This window comes from Leptodactylus fuscus, chromosome 4 (genome assembly GCF_031893055.1).
Source record: "Leptodactylus fuscus isolate aLepFus1 chromosome 4, aLepFus1.hap2, whole genome shotgun sequence".
NCBI lineage: Eukaryota > Metazoa > Chordata > Amphibia > Anura > Leptodactylidae > Leptodactylus > Leptodactylus fuscus.
In genome coordinates this window covers 133,398,016-133,413,041 of record NC_134268.1, presented here as the reverse complement: position 1 = coordinate 133,413,041, position 15,026 = coordinate 133,398,016, and the positions used below count along the sequence as shown (strand labels likewise).

At 42.5% G+C, this 15,026-nt stretch overlaps 1 protein-coding gene across 1 annotated transcript in view; it reads right to left on the bottom strand.

The window, feature by feature from the left end:
- LOC142200617 (uncharacterized) overlaps window positions 1–4,975 on the bottom strand; it is a 109,596-nt gene extending 104,621 nt beyond the window's left edge. Inside the window, exon 1 of the mRNA XM_075271093.1 lies at window positions 4,957–4,975. The gene's annotated coding sequence lies outside the window, so the exon portion shown is untranslated. The remainder of the gene's footprint in view (window positions 1–4,956) is intronic.
- Between the last annotated feature and the right edge of the window lie 10,051 nt (window positions 4,976–15,026).

Genomic DNA, 15,026 nt, shown 5'->3' with positions numbered 1-15,026 from the left:
GACCTCCAGAACTTCTAAGCTATTTATTATGATTTTTTTTTAAGTGAATGTCATGTTTATATTACTTGTCATTTCAAATATCAGACAAAGTCTATTACATTTTCTTCAGATCCTGACCAAACGATGAAAACATATATAATATAATTATATGTATACATTGTGGGGAAGATAGCTCATTAGCAGCAATTGGTGTGAACCCAACCAGTCAGAGACAGGGACACAAAACTGTAGCAAAATAGTTTTATATATAAAAAAACCCCCTTCATGTTAGGCACAAAATGAGCAAAATACAGGCAAAAGGACTGAAACAAAACCCTGCTTGTCTGAGCGCTAACTGAACAAATAAGTACTAACTGTACATGTGTCTTACCACCAGTCATACGAATCGACAAAAAGAGCGCAGTATAGTCTTTCCAGACTTACAGTATCAGGACAGACCCGGGCACTTCTTCTCATCACCAGGATCTGCCCTTTAGTGCAGGGTACTGGGTGGAATTCTCATGTACCAAAACCTAGCCTACCCCTGTCACTATGGAAAGGCCTATAAGATCTATTAATGATTACTGTATTTCCTGGAAGAAATAGCTTCCCGCATTTTTTTGGGAATTCCACCATTACTTTTTTGGCTGCGTGTTTAGAAATAATTTCTCTCTATATATATTTTTTCTAGGGAAGGTTTTGATTTTTGCCTTATCCATCATGCAAGGCCTTCACAGAGCCCTGATCTCAAAATCATATTGTCTGTTTGGGATTATGTAAAGAGACAGAAGGATTTGAGAAATGCAACATCCAGAGAATATTTGTGGTTAGTTCTCCAAGATGTTTGTCTAGCTCCTTCAAAAACGATGTACAAGTATACTTCTGAAGGTCTTTGTATACAAAGGGCAGTCACGCAATATATTAATTGCACTTAGATTTCTCCTTTTTCCATTCACTTTGAATATTGTTAATTAACAAAAAATAAACTAGTAACACTTCTATTTTTAAAAGTATTCTTTCATTGCAGCATTTTTTCCACACCTGCCTAAATATTTTGCACAATGCTGCATATATTTTGGGGAAAAGAGAGGAAAAAGGCATATGCCTTGGAGCTTATGCCCTTAATCTTTTTAGGCCCTTGCAGCTAATGCTAGTACTGCATCAATGTGACACTTCAGAGGACCAGAGATGCTGCTGAAAATTTTGTATAGGTCTCAACTGCCAGCATGAAAAGTTACACAGTAGCGGCTCTTGCTGAACTATTGCCAAGGGTTCGAGTCTTTAACTACGTTCCTTGCTATTGTGTATATATACAGTTCTAACTTTGGCAGATTGTGCTTTACAGCACTTTCTCTTTAAAGATATAGGGTTGGCACACTGTCACCTAACACTCTTGAGGTGACAGGCAGTTCAACTCATTAAACTCCTCATCATTTCATTATAAGGGTAAGTTCACACAGGTTTTTTTCGTTCAGATTTTGACGCAGAATCCGCCTCAGAATGCTGCTCAAAAAAACGCCTCCCATTTCAATGGGAGCTGTTCACTTCTTTTCTCCACGAGCGTTTTTTTCCCACTCTTGGAAAAATGAATTGAGCTGCCCTATCTTGTGGATTCCACGGCTGAATCAGCCACGAGCAGCCGTGGCGCGACACTCCCTTCCGTCTAGGCCCATTCATTTGAGCCTAATCCGGAGCGGAATATAATTGAAGCAGAATGTCAGCAGAGGAAAACCCTGTGGACTTTCTGTGAAAAGTGCTGCAGGAAAAACCTCAATGCATTTCCACTACGTTTTTTCCTGCAGTACTTTTTCGCGGCAGCTCGCTATTTGGGGACTTTAGCCTTAACCCCTTCCCGACATACGCCGTAATAGTACGGCGCGTGTCGGGTCTGTAACTATGGCGACCGCCCAGGAGCCGGGCGGCCGTCATAGCCGCCGGGTGTCTACTGCTTTAAGCAGTAGACAACCGGCTCTAATGCCTCTGATCGGTCCCCGGACCGATCGGAGGCATTGACCCCTCCGGCGCTGCTGTCAAAGGCGCCGGAGGCACCATTTTCCCGGCGGCGCATGGGCGCCGCCATTTTGGCCGGGATCGCCGGCTCCTGGAGCATGCTCCAGGGCCGACGTCACGTTGCCATGACAGCCGGGAGCCTTGTTAAAGGCTCCCAGCCGGTCTGCAAATTCTCTCTTTTGCAGGCTGGTGTATACAGCCTGCAAAAGAGATGATGATTTTTTGCAATGCATTAGCATTGTAATGCATTGCATTAGTGATCAGACCCCCTGGGGTTCAACACCCCTAGGGGGTCTAATAAATGCAAAAATAAAATAAAAAAAAAAAGTAAAAAAAAAATATAAAAAAATATAAAAAGTATTAAAAGTTCAAATCACCCCCCTTTCCCTAGAACAAATATAAAAGTAGTTAAAAACTGTGAAACATATACATGTTAGGTATCCCCGCGTCCGAAATCGCCCGCTCTACAAATCTATAAAAATATTTTTCCTGTTTGGTAAACGCCGTAGCAGGAAAAATAGTCAAAAGTGCCAAACCGCCGTTTTTTCACTGTTTTAATTCTGATAAAAATTTGAATAAAAAGTGATCGAAGCAATAACATTTCCCGAAAATGGTAGAACTAAAAAGTACACCCAGCCCCGCAAAAAAAGACGCCCTATGCATCCCCGTACACCTATGTATAAAAAAGTTACGGCCGTCGGAATATGGCAACTTTTAGAAAAAAAAATTTTTAACACTGTTTTGGAATTTTTTTTAAGGGGTCAAAATGTAAATAAAACCATATAAATTTGGTATCCCTGGAACCGTACCGAAACACAGAATATAGGGGACATGTCATTTTGGCTGCACAGTGAATGCCGTAAAACCAAAGCCCGTAAGAAAGTCGCAGAAATGCATTTTTTCTTCAAATCCACCCCATTCTGAATTTTTTTCCTGCTTCCCAGTCCATTATATAGAATAATTAATGGTGGCATCATGAAGAAAAAATTGTCCCGCAAAAATTAAGACCTTATATGACTCTGGGAGCGGAGAAATAAAAAAGTTATGGGGTTTAGAACGAGGGGAGTCAAAAACGAAAAACGAAAATCAAAAAATGCCATCGGCGGGAAGGGGCTAAACAAGAAATGTCGAAGACTGCAATATTCAAGTCTCTTTGGTGTATTTGAAAACATAATTGAGCAGATTTATAAGACTGGCATTACTAATGTCAGTCTTCATAGCTCCTTGAGCTGGATGAGGTACCCCTCATACATGATATATCCTCCACAAGCCTGTGCTCCTTATAGGAAATGTGGGCTAGTTTGAAGATTTCTGGTGTAAATTTTCTGTAACTTTTTTTTTTTCTTTTTCTTTTTTAACTTTGGCAAAATCATCACAGGTAAACCTAACCTTACATTAGACATTGATCCTATAACCACCATTATGTAAAAACGCACAGACATACACAAGGGCTTAGCTATAGGGGTTGTAGTGGTAGCATTAGTTACCTGGCCCTGGACCCTGAGGATCTTTTTCCCCATGATATGCACCAGTATTCTCAATTACAGATTTTGCATGAGGGCCCAGGAGCTTCAAGTTAAGCCTCTGCATAAGAAGTAGAGCTATATGGGATGCAGAGGCAGTAGGTTGCAATTGTACCCTGATGCTTGAGGTCATTCTGCCACATAAGTCCAATATTATAAATGTAACATTGTAGATGGGACCCTGTTACAGATTTTGCATTGGGGGCCAGAAGCTTCTAACTATGCTTTTGTAAAATCGCCACAAGGAATATAATGGTAAGGAAAATGTTGCTTCCAATGCACACTTGGAAGCAAGTGTGAAGCTATCAGGGAAGCAGCAGTAGCAGTTGTTCCTGGGCTTTGGGCACTGAGGGACTCCAAAGGTTCCTCTTGTATACAAAAAAACAAAAACAAAAAACAAACAACACTATTCCAATTGGTGCAAGGTAAGTATGGATCCCATTATAGATTTTACACTGGGGCCTCTGCTTAGAAACCCTTTAGAAACAAACAAAAAAAAACAATTACCCCATGGTTTATTGGCAATCTAGAATCAATCAGCAATCAATCTAGAAATGACAAAGCATCAGAAAAGTAAATTGTTGCCCCCCAAAAAAACACTACCAAACCCACAGTTCGCACAGCAGAATGAGCCACTTATACATAGTTATGAGATACTGTATTGGAGATATTGTCAAAAGTTTGACATCATTAAAGGGAGTCTGGCAGTAGAACTCCGCATATTAACCCAACCCTGCAGATCAGGTTCACCTGCATCGAATGCTGTTTTCCCCTTGTGAATCATTACCAAGATTTGAAAATGAACTCTGGGACAATGGAGGCATTGCCAGTGGTCCAAGGAGTGGCAATGTTCTTTTTGCTCCAAAAACAGTGATATCTCCGCATTTACAAAACAGCTATATTTCAGAAGTGGGGGCACTGATTCACAAGGAAAACACTGATTCAGGAGACTCTAACCTATCTATCTACAGGACTGGAATTATATGCTGAAGTTTTGTGAGACTCCTTTTAAGGGTGTTTTTCAGATTTTTCAATCTGTTTCCTTACATTTTAGTAATTATGGGTTTCTTTGGACAATAACAACTCATGCAGGAATATAGGCAGAGATAATGTAAACTTTCAGCAACTGCCTATGAATATACTGCAAGTGTGTATGTATACAGATAGTCTGAATATTAATAAATACAGAAACTATGTATATACCTGGTCTGACTTATAAAATTGATTTACAGATACATTTGTCCTGAAGGGCAATACAGAGTAACACAGTTATGTTGAATCAGATTACATTTCCGATAAGGAGAATAATGATGTCTGTATAAGCTACATGTACATATACTTTTCTTATTGAATATTTGTGAATGTGCATTTTGTAGTCATAAGCAATTATTTTCTTACACTACATTTTCATTATGTATTATGTACAATAATTCTTACTACCCACCTTGTTTGTGGAAAACACTTGGTCTTCTTTTTCAGAATATTTCAGCCCAATGTAGAAAAATTCAGCAGCAAAAATTTCATGTAAAGATGATTTTGTTTCTGAAAAGTGAAATGGCTGTACCTTCTTGGTATATGTACACGTGTCAGTGAACAACCTGCCTAGACTTGACCTGACCAATGCATACCTCTATTCAACTTTTCACTTATCAGGTGTACAATGACCAGTTCTATGGTTCTGATACACAATGAACTAGAAAAAGGTTTGCAACTAAATTTTTTTACACTAAATTCTTTGGTATATAATGGACCCTCAATCCTCTGGTGTACATTAAAGGGGCTCCATCATTGGGAAAGGTCATTTTTAGATAAGCACATACTTGCATAGCCTTAAGAAAGGCTATTCCATACATACTTTTTGTATTTAAATTGTCTCAGTAGTTTTTGAATAAGTCCGTTTTTATTGATATGCTAATTAGCCTTCTCCGTGCACTCCGGAAGTGTCTATGTGCACCCTCTCTGCTATTCTCTATGTGTATAAGAGCAGAGACACTGCTGTGCTGATGACTCATCTCTCTGCTCTCATACACACAGAATAGCGGACGGTTATCACAGACACTTCCGGGTACACGGAGAAGGCTAATTAGCATATGAATAAAAACTGACTTATTCAAAAAACTACTGAGGCAATTTACATACTAAAGGTACACGTGGAATAGCTTTTTTTTTTTTTTAAAAGATTGTGAGCCCCACATAGAGCTCACAATGTACATTTTTCCCTATCAGTATGTCTTTTTTGGAATATGGGATGGAAATCCATGCAAACACGGGGAGAACATACAAACTCCTTGCAGATGGTTTTTTGCCCTTGGTGGGATTTGAACACCAGGACCCAGCGCTGCAAGGCTGCAGTGCTAACCACTGAGCCACCGTGTGGCTCCGTGGAATAGCCTTTCTGAAAGCTATTCAAGTATGTGCTTAGCTAAAAATGATTTTTCACAATGATAGAGCCCCTTTAATCATTTAATATTGTTATTTTTATTTTATTATACCTTCTTCTCCCTAGCACTATCCCCCAGCTCCTGTTTAATATGCTCAAGACCATGGTGTGACATGAGGACCAATGAATAGGCAATTTGGGTAATTTATTCTCATCACGTCCACTTCTGGTACATGTGATGTCATTGTGCGCTCTTCTTGGGAAGTGGTGTAGTGTAGTTGTCCCTGATGACCCACCCCCACCAGGCCTATGCAATAAGTAAAATATTCCCTCACTTCCCAAAATCAACCCAAATAACTCTCAACACTTTTACAGACATGGCTGTAAGAATTTGCACCTGAGTGGGGGCCACCACACAGTATAATATGCTCCACAGTGACCCCCACGCAGTATGATGACTTAGGTCACTGTGCCTGCATTGTGGCAGAGGTCACACTCTGCTGTCAGTGTATTGTGTAGTCCTGTGGCCTACACTAACAGTTTTCAGCTGTATGTGCAAATGCTATTGAAAGAAGCGATTGCTCACTAAACGGGGAATCCTGTACCAGATTCCTCGTTAGTGAGTGATCAGGGCAACAGCACATGCCAACAGAGAGGGCTCTGAGTACCCCCTCTGGCAGATGTGCCATAGGTTTACCAACACAGGTCTATACTAAGAACAACATGCCTAAGTCAAGTTTAAAAAAATCTACAGAAAATAAGTTTTATGTCCAGGAGAAAAGAAAGTATCCTTTATCTCCTCCGAAATAAAACATTTAATATGAGAGCAGCTTCTCTAGAGAATTTTTTTAATGAGGACCAACATAATGAAGTTTTGAGTTTATGTCCTGTTCGTTTAACATCTGAACAAATTAGTGTTTTATGGAAAGGACTCAACTTTGTGCCTACAAACTATTAATATGTTGGAACGGTTGTTTAAACATCTTGGATGACAAAATTTATTGAAAACTTGCAAATGATCCTACACCTGTTTTTGCTGAATTACTACCTATTTTTCATGGTTTACCAAAAGTTCATAAGCAGGAGTTTCCCCCTCCACTGCGCCCCATAATCTCTGGAATAGTCATTACCCACACCCCAGTGGGATTTTTTATTTTCTTTTTTGACTCCCCGCTTTCTAAACCCCATAACGTTTTTATTTTCCCATTCACAGAACCATACTAAGGTTTAATGTTTGCAGGACAAACAATTTTTTATTCTGTACAAAATACTGGGAAGCTAGGAAAAAAATTCAGAATGTGGTGGAAATGGATGAAAAGTGCATTTGTGCGACTTTGTTGTGGGCTTGTTTTTACGGTGCGCAATACCCAGCAAAATGGCATCAGCTTTCATTTACTATTACAACAGATGTCGGGAAAGGGTTAAAAGAGAAGTTGTGGAGCTTGTTCATATAATTACTCCAGCCACTACTTGTACGTACACCTGGCTATATATGTGGTACTAAAAAAGTCCTTAGGGTGTTTGAGGAATTTGAGTGGAGGGAGAAATATGTATGGCTTACATGTGATGTGAGTTCTCTATGTGCTAGCATTCCCTATGGTGTGGCATTAATTGCATTGGCTCACTAATATAAAAACAGAAAATACTATAAAGCAGGGGTAAGGAACGTATGGCTCTCCAGCTGTTGCAAAACTACAACTCCCAGCATGCATACTGGCTCTGCTGTTCTGGGAACTCCCATGGAAGTGAATGGAGCATGATGGGAGTTGTAGTTTCACAGCAGCTGGAGAGCCAAAGGTTCCCTAGCCCTGCTATAAAGTGATCATCCTCTCCACACAATCTTTCCATTTGGTGACCTAATGCTAAGAGAGCATGCTGTATGGATTTGGACTATTTACAACAAAATACAATTTATGCCACTGGAAAAATTCTTCTTGGCCCCTAGAAAGAGCTAAAAAAAATTGTGAACAACAAATCTCAATCATCTAACTAATCATGACAACCAAAAAAATTAGGGAATAATAGTACCATAAATTTCCCAATCAGGTACTGTTTTCTACTCCCTTTGAACCCCAATACAATGCAATCATAGAATATGAAAAAAAAAAACAAAAAACCTTTGTTTCTTCATCAAGATCCTATTCTTTGATACTATACTCCCATGAAGGCTTAAGAAGAGGTCAATATTTCACAGTTTATTTGGATCTGATTGATATATATATATATATATATTGTAAGGGGGTCCAGGTCACACGGTTGGGGTATGGCAATGACACGGGTCAGATAGGCCGTAGGTTTAAAATCCGGAGTGTTTTATTTACCGTCTTCAGCATAAAACACAGTGCCAGCAACTCAAAAGAAACAAAAACCTAAGCCTTTCCGGCTCTAACCAAACATCAAGATACCTCTCTATGCTAGAGCAGGAGGTCAGACACATCATCAAATGCAGTGGCCAAATGGTACATACCACCCCAGGAGAGCTCTCTCTTACTCTGGATGCAAAACACTGTCAGGCTTCCTTCCTCAATAATGGCCATGAGGAAGCCTCACCTGTGTGCACCTGGGACCAAGGGAAAGACCCGTAGTGGACATGTGGTGTGGACTGGAAGGCTCCCACCTACTAACCTGCCCTTCAGTCTAGAAAAACCAGCCCATGGTATGGAAAACAAAAGAGCCCTAGCAGACTACGTTCTGGTAGACTAATATACACAATTGTGCCCTACAAAATTGAATAATCTAAAATTTAACTTTTAATGTGAACCTTAAAAAACAAACTAACAGTTTGTGCTAAAACCCAAAATATGTAGTCATTCTTGATAGCTGTGGTTTCAACTAAGACTACTGATTCTAACTATACAGACTCAATTTGCCCAGTATATTGCGCTGCACTAATTAGCAAGCTACAAGTGGCTCAGCACCCCACCTCTCTGATTCTCAATGGTAGGTCTTAGGTACTAGAATTCTAAGCAGGGTCTGTATCTGCATCCTGTTATCAATGCTAAAACATAAGGGCTGCCTGGGTATAGAGGGATGTGTAATTGTTGCACAGGGAAAAGCAAAGGTAGGGTTTTGCATCTATCTAGGCTGGTCAGCCTGTTCCACGCACTAGATGGCTTCCTAGATGATTACTTAAATTAAGCAACCCCTTTCAATGACCCACAACAATGTTTCAACTATATTCCCTGTACACAGCATTCCACCCTACACTAGCCCTTAGAGTATCTACAACTTTCCCTCAACGCGTTTCACCGTCCGTTTCGGATCATCAGGAGGGTGGTATGAGTATGTTCGCTAGATGCAGCAAGATTATGCAGTGAAAACTGCAGTTCCCGGGGCCTTGATGGTAGACCCCGGTACATGTGTAGGCTTGACACTCAGCGTTGTGCGAGCCGGCTTTAAATACATTCCCTCCGGCTCGCACTCCACTTATGTGTCACGCCCCTTCCATCCCCTGGCCAATCCCCGATGTTCTGGAGACCAGCCTCCCCAGGGGGTGGGGCCGTGTCATAAGCGATCCATAGACAGTGTGCGCACGCATCTTAGAGTCATGCCGGGGCCGCATCATTCTCGGATGACGAACCTTCATAGGTAAGTATAGACACCAATATCCATATTTCACGTTACTAAATATTATCGGTATCCACAATAGGGACTTCCACATGCACCAAAAGCTTCACAGAGCCGAAATATGCTATAAGTATGAGCGATCCCTAACAATGTTGGTTTAACCCCTTAGGGTCCTGGCAAGAAACTATCCATTGATATTACAATGTTTTATTGTATTCCTTCATATAAAGGGATACAATGAGATTCTTAATATGGGTCCATCAATGAAGAACTCTAAATCTATGGTTAACCCTCTGGTGCCTGATATCAACTTAACCCTTTAGGGCAGGGGTGCTCACACTTTTTCAGCGTGTGAGCTACTTTATTAGCTTCCCAAGGCAAAATATCTACTAGGGTGGGGCCGGGGCGGGCCTGTGGGTGGGACGGGTGTGTCTGTGGGCGGGGCCGGGCAAGTGGGCAGGGTCATGCAGATCATGACAGCAGGAGACAGGCGCCGCCTGCCAGTGTCCGGAGATGACTCTCAGCCTGCACTGTGAACAAGCAGACACCGGGGATCCCTGTATCCCACGATCAACCCATACGTCCTTTGCGATCTACCAGTAGATCGCGATCGACCAGTAGATCGCGATCGACCTATTGGGCACCCCTGCTTTAGGGTCTATCTGAGGAGCTACCAATGGATGTTATAGCCTCTTCTTACATACGTTCTTGTATACCAATACTTGAGGTCTTTCTGTATCAATGCGGACCCCTTGGTCTAAAGTTAACCCTATAATGCCCGAGCTGAAAATCCGGGGCTGCTTATACACATGCTCATTTGGATCAACTATTCCTTTTATGTCTACAAGGGATAAGCCCTATCATATGGCAACGCACGCCAAATGCCTCATCCTCCTGTATTTGATTGCAATACTACTCTAGAGGGGGTGATATCCAAGTCGGTGCCTACCAGACATTACATAGTCTTCGCAAACGCATTCTTAGTTATAGTAGCTCCAAGACCATCACTTCATAGCCCTATCTCTCATTGGGTTAACCGTAAAGGGATGTCAATTTAACATCCATCTGTCCGGGGGAACAGATGTCAACATATAATGGAATTGTATCGTGGGGTAAGTTCACTACTCACGCCTACATTCCACGTACGATGTCCCTAAGTAAAGTATTCTGTCCCCAGAACATGTACATATCCATGACACATCTTCACGCATACTACCCTATTTCATTAGTTGACATCGGGCGCTCTTAGATTCCAGATGATTATAGATGCATATGGAGATAAATACAGTCAACACCTATAATACCCTCAATAGTCCAGCGGTATCCCATCCTTCCCATAATAGGTGGATAAGATTCCACTCATAGTATCTTCTCTGCTCTAATCTTATGCAGGATAAGACACATACCAGAATCATTAAAAGGTTTGTATCTTATGTTCAATTATCAATAGGGGATATTTATAAAAACGGAAGGAACAAGATCGAATCGTTTAGGCCCAGAGGCTTCACAGATTTCCCCCGAAAAATCCACTGTGCCTCTTTTTGTAATATTAAATTGTTCCAGTCTTCCCTCCTAATAGACTTAGGTATCTTTTCGATGCCTTGGAATTTAATAGCAAAGGGGTCACCCCCATGGCATGTCCAAATGTGGTTTGCTACAGGAGTTTCCCTCTGGTTGACGGTCACCCTTGTGTTCTAAGACGCGTTTGTGTAGCTCTCGCTTCGTTTTCCCTACATAGTTAATATTGCAGGTACATGTGGTGACATAGATCACCCCTTCTGTGTGACAATTGATGAAGTCTCTGATAATGAAACTTCTATTCGCTGCATATGCCCGGACTTCAGTCCCTTTCTTCATGTATCCACAAGCTCTGCAGTTGCCGCACTTGTACATACCTTTGAGATTGGACCTATCTAACCAGGACCTTTCTGTGGGAATGGGACTCAGGTGACTACAGGTCACCATATCCCCAATATTCTGATCCCTTTTGTATGTAATAGATGGTCAATCCGGGATCATTTCCCTCACTTCCTGGTCTTATTTTAGGATGCCCCAGAATGTTTCAAATATTTCAGACACCTCTTTTGCGTGTTTGTCAAAGGTCCCAATCATTCGTATCGTCTGTGACTCTGTGGTATTGGAATTTGGAACAAGTAAAGTCTGTCTCGGGGTCTTTGCTAAATTCCGTGCTTTCTCTAGAATTGGTCTTGGATATCCCCTCACTTCAAACCTTTCAAGTAATTTCTGACTTTCAATCTCATAATCATCATCTGAGGAACAGTTCCTTCTAATACAAAGGAACTGTTCCTTCAGGATACCGCGTTTTATCGGCAACGGGTGAGGACTCTTCCATTGCAATAGTGAATTTGTTGCAGTTTCTTTTCTATAGCGAGTGGTGCCCAGTGTTCCATCCTCCAAGATTGAGATGTTAATGTCAAGAAAGGCAATTTGTTTAGTATCAATCGATGATGTAAACTGTAAATTCAAATCATTTTCATTAAGAGATGTAACAAATTGATTGAACAAATCCACTGTGCCTGACCAGATAATCACTATGTCATCGATATAGCGTAACCATGACAAAATACGTCTGGTCCATTTTTCATTTTGGTCAGTGAATACATGTTGTTCCTCCCACCACCCTAAAAAAATATTGGCGTAAGTTGGTGCGGCAGGGTACCGCATCGCGGTGCCCCACCGCTGATGGTACCACCTGCCATTAAACAAAAAGGTATTATGGGAAAGAATGAACTCCAAAAGTTCCATGACGAATGCACTATGTCCAGCCATTTGAGTCCCCCGGGTCCCAAGGAAGCGCCCCACAGCCCCACAACCCAAATCATGGGGGATGGAGCTGTAGAGTGCCTCCATGTCCAGAGTTGCCAGGACCGCCCCAGATGGAACCTGGATGCCCTCCAGGTGGCGGAGGACATCCATCGTGTCCCAGACATAGGACGGGAGCGCCAGGACAAATGGGCGTAATACCTGATCTATGTACTCACTGGTGCCCTCTGTAATCCCGCCTATGCCCGAGACAATGGGGCAGCCCTTCAATGGTGGATACCCTTTGTGAATTTTTGGCAAACAGTAGAACGTGGGGACCCGGGGGCTTGCTGGTACCATGTATTCCCATTCCTTAAATGCAATATATCCACTGGCTCTGGCATGTTCCAATATGTTCATGAGTTGGGCACAATACAGCTCCGTTGGATCAGAGGGGAGGATTTCATAATTGGAGTGGTCAGATAGGATATCATCACACATTTTGATATAATCATCCCTATTCATCACCAGAATGTTCCCCCCCTTGTCCGCAGCTTTGATCACCACTGATCTATCTTGTAATGATCTCAGAGCCTCCACCTGTGCACCGCTTAGATTGTTACCCTAGTACGATAGATTGGTGGCCAGTTCTTCCAAACTATTCACCACCATTTTCTCAAAGGCATCTATCAAACGGGTATCAGATAGAGGTGGGTTATTCAGATTCCTCCTCTCTAAGTTGATTAACTGAAGAGGTTCGGATTCGCCCTGGCCTTCTTGTTGGAGGCTCTCTAAGACCCTAATACCCAGGAGATCATTAATTTCCACCCCTAGGTCCGCTGCTTGGGATGCTTCCCTAATTCTCATATACTTGTCCCATCTGAGCCTTCTTACAAATAGGGCTATGTTCCTAACCCACCCAAAATGATTGAAATTCACCGACGGTACAAATGAGAGCCCCTTTGTGAGTACAGATATTTCATTCACTGTTAGATTGCGATGTGAAAGGTTTATAACCTGTAAACAATCTCTTAGATCTGGGGTTACTGTGGTGGTTGTGGAAGTTGTTCTCCCCGTAGCATGTATTGGGATATGGGTGGTGTTTGTACTAAAAAAACAAAACAAAAAAAACACCCCCATTTTGTTGCTTCCCTTGTTTCCAACTGCCCCTGTCCAACGAAGAGACACCTCGAGCTCTACCCCTGGACCTAGTCCTGCTTCTCATACTCCGTTCTGTATCTGATGTCTCATAATCAGATGACGAGACATCACTCATATTTGATTTATTGAGATCACTGTATGCACGATTCTCTTTGAAATCTGCTAAGTCTCGCTGGAACTGATTGTGTTTCCTTGTCTTAATTGACTGTGTGAATTTCTCAATATTTATTTGAAGTTCTTTTTCTTTTTTAATATACTCTGGATCAGAGGCGAATGCTTTGGCTTTAGTTATAAGGTCATTCAGGGCATTTCTTTTTTCACTGGATTTCGACCCCAGGCCAAGAGACTTTCAAGATCCTTGCAGCTCCCATCTTAACCCACCACACAAATAATGGACGTTTGTTTCATATGGGACACGTGAGTGAGTGGTTACAAATACAAATCTTTTTGTGCTTTATTCCTCCAACAGGCTAACAACTGCCATCCGGTCCACACCCACCAGGGGCACACTCTCCAAGGTCTGGGACACATTAATGGCACCCCCTGACCAAACTACCGCCACTGAGGGGGCTAGTGTCACCTGGAGGGACAAGTATAGGCACATGTTGCAGGAGTATTTGGAGTACAGCCCTGTCCTCTCCGTTCCCTCTGTGTCCTACACTTAGTGGGTCTACAAATTGGATTTGCGGCTGGAACTTGCGCTATACGCCTTGGAGGTCCTTTCCTGCCCTGCTGCCAGTGTGCTATCGGAAAGAGTCTTCAGCGCAGCCAGTGGCATCATCACAGATAAGCACAGCCGGCTGTCAGCTGACAGTGCTGACCGGCTGACTTTCATCAAAATGAAAAGCCAATGGATAGACCCATCATTTACATGTCAGATACATGACAAATTTAGTGCGGCTTGCACACTTTGCAAGTCTAAACTAAGTAGGGGCTCTGAAAAGAGAAAACCTTACCACCTCTTGCATGCGCTGTCATTTGGAAGGAAAGCCCTGGGCTCAGTGGCAGAGAGCAAACGCAGGACAATCGTCGCTGCAGTCCAGACCACCAGCCTGGACACCTCCACATCTGTCTCTGACACTTTGGGGAAAGCCTCTCTGAAAGCCTACTCCTGCGTTGCAACCTCCACCACACCTGCGACCTGTAAGTGCTTCAGCACTGGGCTGTGGAGACGTCAGCAGGTTGTGCTGAAGCTCATCAGCTTGGCCGACAGAAAAAAAAACACTTCCCCCAAGGTTAGGGATGCCATCCTCGATGTGACGGCAATGTGGTTTTCCCCGCTGCACCTGAGCCCAGGCATGTTGGTGTATGTGATAATGGCCGGAACCTGGTATCAGATCTGGAGCTTGCCAGACTCAAACACGGTCCACACATGGCCCATGTTTTCAACTTGTTGGTGCAAAGGTTCTTTGAATCCTACACCATTGTGCCTGATATACTGGTGAAAGTGCGCCCATTTTCGTAAGTGAAAAGTAGCCTCTGCTAGGCTGAAAACATTCAGAGCACACTCCTGTCATCTTCGCACCATTGGCTGGTGGAGGAAGACAAGGGGGAGGAAGTGGTATTTCATGTCACTGTCCCACACGAGGCTTGAGAGTGAATTTCAGTGCATCCCATTGCTTCAGCACGGATGGTGTGAAGGG